We start from the raw sequence: 7,794 nt of genomic DNA, 5'->3' as shown, positions 1-7,794 counted from the left end.
CCATACCCATGCTGATTGGTCCTTGTGCAACACTAGAAAGCAGGGATCTTTGATTAAACACCTGCTATCAGAAGAATAGACAGTCAGATCCGCATTATGCTGTGGTTAATATTGTGATATTATTCAGGGTACTCCAGTATTCTGTCTTCTGTCTGTCTTCAGCATTGTCTATCGCAGAACACATTCCATTGTGGGCAGAGTGTATGCTTGGTTTCATTCCAGCCTTGCCTAAACACCAGCTGATGATTTCACTAATTGGCTCACCTCTTCAACTAACTCACCTGGTGCAATGTATAGTTAAAATGAAAACTTGGCCCATGATGGAATGAATTTGAGACCCCTGGTCTATCCCTTTCAAAAAAAATGTTACTTTTACTTTTTAGTACTTAAGTACATTTAAAAGTAGGACTTTTGTACTTTTACTCAAGTGTGTTTTTAGCCAGATACTTTGACTTTTACTTGAGTCAGATTTTGAGACGGTACCCATACTTTCACTTAAGTATAATTTCTGGGTACTTTTTACACTCCTGCAACTCGTACACCTTACTGTAAATTGTACCTAAATTGTACCTCATCCCATTTCTGCATTTCTGCTTTGCACTATATAATATTGTACATTAGTACACTGCATAGTATTGTAACTCAGTTATGGTAACTCAGTTACGTCTATTCTGCATCGAACATTGTACATATGTCTATACTGAACACTGTGACCTCATTTTCTACTTCTAATTTACATGCTATACTATGTTATTTGATACTATCTTGTCTAGCACAGTCTCTGGAGCGTAACAGTAAGAAGCATTTTGTATGAAAGTATTCTGTACTTCTGTATGACAACTATTAAAGAAACTTGAAACTTGAAACTTCACAGAGTCGACATTATGTTCATAATGTTCAGTGAGTTGGTAATGTTTAGTTCTGACCTACAGAGGGCGCTCTATGTTTTACTCCACAAGAGCTTTATCTTGTTATGTGAGTCGTTTTTCGTTTTTGATGTGAAGAAGTACATTTTTCAATGTAAAAGCCATGCACGATCTAACGTTAACGAATATGTATAACGTTATGAATAAATACATGCATACAGATCTATACCAGGGTAACGTTATGATTAGGGATGCTCGATATTGGCTTTTTTACCGATACCGATATTCCGATATTGTCCAACTCTTAATTTCCGATACCGATATCAACCGATATCAACCGATACCGATATATGCAGGGTTTCCCACCCCAAAAAATGGAATAATTGCAGGTAACTAATCATTTCACTGGATATATATATAACAAATATTGTTATTGTTTTTTTCTTTTTTTAAACCGATACCGATATTTTCCGATATCACATTTTACTGCCGATATCGGCCGATAATATCGGTCGGCCGATAATATCGGACATCCCTAGTTATGATACATACATTTTTTGTTTTGTGCATTTCATTTAGACATTATATTTATTGTCCGTGTGATTGAAAACTTTATTAACAGATTGCAGAATGGGTACAACAGTACAGCTCAATACACACAATTGTTAAGGGGATGCAGACCAGAATAAGCCGTGACATGGTCGACAAATCATATTGATTTGCAGTAGGCAGGCTTTTTATTTGATCAACAGAAAAATAATCGTAACTATACATTATAATCTAGGTATTTTGGCGCATTAGTATAGCCTCCGGTATTTCATCAGTGCAATACATATGCCTAATTTCTATGCGCAATTTGTACACATCCATCGTTACTTCTGTGTATTCTAACGTGCAGTAAAATATTACATGGACTTTGTTAACTGTGTAAATACACGTACACTACAGTAAAGTGTGGAAAAACATACAATCTAAAACTACTTACAGAAACTGACCAGCAGGTGTCGCACTGTCAATTATTATTATTATTATTATGCCACATAATTATGGCATCACTCACCCAAATGTGCTTTCTTTTTCCTCAGAAATTTCATAATGTAGGCTATTTGGTCTAAAGACTGAGTTTCATACAGATCTATACCAGGGATCTATACCATCTCAAAACAAACTAGTCAGACTACTACTTGACCTGACTCCTAGAACCCACCTCACCCCTGCACACTTTGCCAACCTAGGATGGCTTAGAGTAGACAACAGAGTACAGCAACTTGCAATGGGCCTGGTCTACAAGATACACTACACGACCAAGGTACCCATGTACATGTCAAAATACTTCCCAAAGGTCAGTGAATACCACGATCACAACACCAGAGGGAGCTCCACAAATCATGTAAAACCCAGATTCGGCTCAAACAAGGGACTAAACACGTTTCGCAATTATGCCACAACAATGTGGAACGCCCTACCCAAAGCTGTAAAGGAATGTAAATCACTACCCACCTTCAAAAGCACTCTCAAAGAACACCTACGGGAGACTGCAATTCAAAACTGGCCCCTACAAATGTCCTAACCTAGTTGTACAGTAAATGACCAAGTAAGGCTTTGTCAGTATTCCAATGTACAGTGTAAAATGTGTGTGTGTCCCCTACCCAACCCCACCCCACCCACCCAACCTCCTCCAATGTACAGTTTCTACGCCAAATGTATATACACTCTTTTTCTGGACATTTTTGTATCACAAACAGTACTGTATTTGCAAATCTGATATGTCATAAATGTATAGATGTAGCAGTACTGTCTATCTGTATGTTGTGTATGTCATATATGTTATGATTAATTGAAAATGGGGGACCCTGATGTAAACAAGACGAAAGTCTTTCTCTGGTCTGCATCCCCTTAACAATTGTATTGAGCTGTACTGTACTGTACCCATTCTGCAATCTGTTAATAAACTTTTCATTCAATCAAATCAAGAGAAGCAGCGGGAGTATTCTCCACTTGCACAACCTGAAAGTAGGCACTTCCGGCTGACTTCCGGTTGCGAATGGTACTTCCTGTCCCATCCAAATACATTGGTTTTAGCTACTTTTCTCCCCTTATTTAAACAACTTTGTCGTCACAGAGAGGCAATGAAACGTTTGTATTATTATAGTATAGAATGTATTTAATAAGCAAACGTTTGTCAGCAGGGTTTTTGGGCTGTATTTCATGTAAAAACATTTACTGTTAGTTTCCTTGCTCAGCCAGCATTAGCCTTCATTAGCTAACAGAAGCTAGTGGTTAAACAGGCCGGATTAGCTTTGAGCTAACTATCTTTCCCGACCCATGTATTCATTCCATTCTAAACATAACGTTAGTTTACAAAACATGACCTGTCTATATAACGTTGAGGAATAAATTATAAGTGTGTGGGTGTGTGTTTTGGTGAACATTGGACTGCAAACAGAAAATGCATCACAGTTACAGACAGTAGCTACTGTTAGCTGCCCTTCCGGATTAGCTTTGAGCTAACTATCTTTCCCGACCCATGTATTCATTCCATTCTAAACATAACGTTAGTTTACAAAACATGACCTGTCTATATAACGTTGAGGAACAAATTATATAGACGGGTAATGTTTTGAACAACTAACGTTACGTTTAGAATGGAATGCATCGGCAAAGATCATTAGCTCAAAGCTATTCCGGCCAGTTTATCAACTTCCTGTCATTTAGAAATATGATTTTATAGTGAAAATCATTACCAAAACGTCCGGAAAAACCTCACGGGAGCATTATAGACTGTCATACAAATGTACAAATGCTATAAGGTGGCAAGAAATGCACTATAAACAATACTTTGCGGCGGCGTTTCTTGCGCTAGCTTCTGTTAGCCAGCATTAGCCTTAATTAGCGTGAGCAAGTAAACTAACAGTGAACGTTTTTACATGAAATACAGCCCAAAAACCCTGCTGACAAACGTTTGCTTATTAAATACATTCTATACTATAATAATACAAACGTTTCATTGCCTCTATGTGACGACAAAGTTGTTTAAATAAGGGGAGAAAAGTAGCTAAAACCAATGTATTTGGATGGGACAGGAAGTACCATTCGCAACCGGAAGTCAGCCGGAAGTGCCTACTTTCAGCTTGTGCAAGTGGAGAATTCACATTCTCCACTTGCACAACGTGAAGTAGCCATTTCCGGTAGGTCTTCCGGGTTGAAAATGGTTCTTCCGGTCCCATCCAAATACATTGTTTTTAGCAACTTTTCTCCTGTTATTTAAACAACTTTGTCGTCACAGAGAGGTAATGAAACGTTTGTATTATTATATTATAGAATGTATTTAATAAGCAAACGTTTGTCAGCAGGGTTTTTGGGCTGTATTTCATGTAAAAACGTTTACTGTTAGTTTACTTGCTCACGCTAATGAAGGCTAATGCTGGCTAACAGAAGCTAGCGCAAGAAACAACGCAGCAAAGTAGTGTTTATAGTGCATTTCTTGCCACCTTATAGCATTTGTACATTAGCTTTGAGCTAACGATATTTGCCGATGCATATTTGATGTATTCATTCCATTCTAAACGTAACGTTAGTTTACAAAACAAAAAAATGCATTGCAGTTACAGACAGTAGCTAAATAGTTAGCTGCACTTCTTTCTCAAACCGAATTAATCATTATCATTATCATGATTATGTACAACAATACACACTCACACACTTTATAATTTGTTCCTCAACGTTATATAGACAGGTAATGTTTTGTAAACTAACGTTACGTTTAGAATGGAATGAATACATCAAGTATGCATCGGCAAATATCGTTATCTCAAAGCTAATCCGGCCCGTTTTCATCAACTTCCTGTCTTTTAGAAATATGTTCTTATAGTGAAAATCATTACCAAAACGTCCGGAAAAACCTCACAGGAGCATTATAGACTGTCATACAAATGTACAAATGCTATAAGGTGGCAAGAAATGCACTATAAACACTACTTTGCGGCGTCGTTTCTTGCGCTAGCTTCTGTTAGCCAGCATTAGCCTTCATTAGCGTGAGCAAGTAAACTAACAGTAAACGTTTTTACATGAAATACAGCCCAAAAACCCTGCTGACAAACGTTTGCTAGACTAATTCACACCTGGGACAAACGCTGTGCGTATATGTGTGGACAAATCGTGCCATCGAAAGAGAAAGACATCTCACACCCACAGTAGATGACGTGATACAGGCACTCAATGGAGCCAAGTTCTTCTCAAAGCTGGATTTAAACAGTGGATATCATCAGCTAGAACTGGATCCATCATCACGATACATCATCACAACATTCTCCACTCATGTAGGGCTGCAACGTTACAAGAGACTGAGCTTTGGGGTCTCGTCGGCTGCAGAGGTGTTCCAAAATGCCATTCAACAGGCCCTGGATGGCATTCCAGGAGTTTATCAACCTCAGTGATGACACTCTGGTTCTTGGTGAAACCAGGGCTGCCCATGATCAAGCTCTCAGAGCAACCTTTCAGCGACTGAAAGAAAAAAACCTGACTCTCAACAAGGCCAAGTGCTCATACGCACAAACCACTCTTGACTTCTTCGGATATACATTCTCAGATGGGGGTTTCTCTCAAGGTTCAGGCGATTCATGATGCTGCTGCCCCGACCAATGCAAGTGAGATATGCAGTCTCCTTGGCATGGCAAACTACAGCGCTCGATTCATAAAGGATTTTGCCACCATAACTCAACCCTTGCGAGACCTGACAAGGAAATCTGCTCATTGGACGTGGACTGAAGAGTACACCAGAGGTCTCTTAATGAGATGAAACGCAGCCTTACTAGTGATGCTGTGATGACCTACTTTGACCCACACAAACTAACTGAACTGGTTGTTGATGCAAGCCCAGTAGGTCTTGGGGCTGTATAGGCACAAAGAAACAGTCCAAATGAGCCGGCCAGAGTGATAAGCTATGCAAGTAGAGCACTGTCCCCCATTGAACAAAAGTATTCACAGACGGAACGGAACGTGAGGCCCTTGCTATTGTCTGGGGCTGTGAACATTTTCACATATACCTCTATGGGGCAGCCTTCACACTTGTCAGTGATCACAAACCATTGGAATGGATTTTCAACAACCACAAATCCAAACCACCTGCTTGTATAGAGCGCTGGAGCCTGCATCTGCAACCATACAACTACACAGTCTCCCTTACAAGGCTGGCAAGGACAACCCGGCGGATTACATGTCGCGCCACCCTGCACAGGTATCATACATTTCTCATGCTATGTCAGATGATGAAAGACAAGCTGAAGAATACATAAACTTTGTCACTGAAAATGCTGTACCCAAGGCGATGACACTGGGGGAAATTCAGGATGCAACCACAACTGATCCCACTCTACGTGAAATAATTAGACTCTTGGAGGTCGCTGTCTGACAAACAGGACTCTACTGATGGAGTTGACAGCTCTGCTCTTGTGTCGTTCATGAAAATAAAAGATGAACTCACAGTAACTGCTAATGGTGACACTGTACTGCGTGGCACAAAGATTGTTGTCCCCCACTCTTTACAAGTCAGAGCAATATCACTTGCACATGAAGGCCACCAGGGGGTAGTCAAAACTAAGAAGCTGATCAGGGAGAAAGTCTGGTTCCCTGCCATTGACAAGCAAGTGGAGGCAATGATAGCTGGCTGCATCCCATGTCAGGCTGTTGTGCCCAACCACACACAAGAACCCCTCTGCATGTCTGATCTGCCATTGTCACCATGGGAAAAGGTTAGTGTTGATTTATGTGGTCCATTCCCCTCTGGGGATTATCTTTTGGTAGTTGTTGATGAATATTCAAGGTACCCAGAGGTGGAGATTCAGCCAGGGCCACTATCGCTAAACTCGACAAGATATTCTCAACACTGGGAATTCCACTGCAGGTCAAAACAGATAATGGCCCCCCCTTTCAGAGCTCAGAATTTGCAGACTTTGCAACATATTTGTGTTTCAAACACAGGAGGATAACTCCATTGTGGCCTCAGGCTAATGGAGAGGCAGAGCGGTTCATGCGCACCTTGGAAAAGACTATACGTGCTACACATGTTGAAGGTCGTCCATGGAAACAGACTCTATGCATTTCTACGCAACTACCGTGCCACGCCACACTGCTCCACTGAGATGGCTCCAGCTGATGTGCTGTTTGGTAGGCCTCTGAAGATCAAGCTACCTGCGCCCGATGTCCACTATCAGTCCCAGACTGATGCAAAAATACGACAAGCAGATGCAATGGCGAAGGACAGGATGAAACATAATGCGGAAAGGAGGCGCCATGTGGCTCCTTTGGTTGGTGATAGGGCTCTCTGTCGTCAAAAGAAGGAAGGGAAGCTATGCCCTGCTTACGATCCCCACCCATACAAGATCATCGCGATCAAAGGCTCCATGGTGACAGCTAAACGTAACAATCATGTCATCACCAGAAACTCATCCCAAGACTTTAAGACTCTACCTAAGGTTGACGATCACCACTCTCAATCTGCTGACATGCAAGGTGTCATAGACTGAAATATATCCTCACCAGACTGCAGAACGTTTACGCCCTGACAGACCCAGGCCACAGCCACCTGGTCACAGGTACCCACTTAGGGAAAGCAGAAGACCCCCGTCAATACCTCACTGACTTTGAATAATGTGCAGTATGTTCTAAAATACATTGTTGAGTTCAACTGATGTATAGTTATTGTTAAAGAAATGTAAGGAAAGGAGGGTTGTAATGTCCATGGTTCACAGAGTCGACATTATGTTCATAATGTTCAGTGAGTTGGTAATGTTTAGTTCTGACCTACAGAGAGCACTCTATGTTTTACTCATCAAGAGCAAGACACTCTGGTTATCTTGTTATGTGATACAGAGAAGCAGCGAGAGTATTCGCATTGTGCTAGTTCTAGCCACAACAGCAGGAATGTATC

The sequence above is a fragment of the Notolepis coatsorum genome (genome assembly GCF_963971535.1).
Source record: "Notolepis coatsorum genome assembly, chromosome: 11".
Classification (NCBI taxonomy): Eukaryota; Metazoa; Chordata; class Actinopteri; order Aulopiformes; family Paralepididae; genus Notolepis; species Notolepis coatsorum.
The sequence above is the reverse complement of the archived record's forward strand: the minus strand, read 5'-3'. Positions refer to the sequence as shown.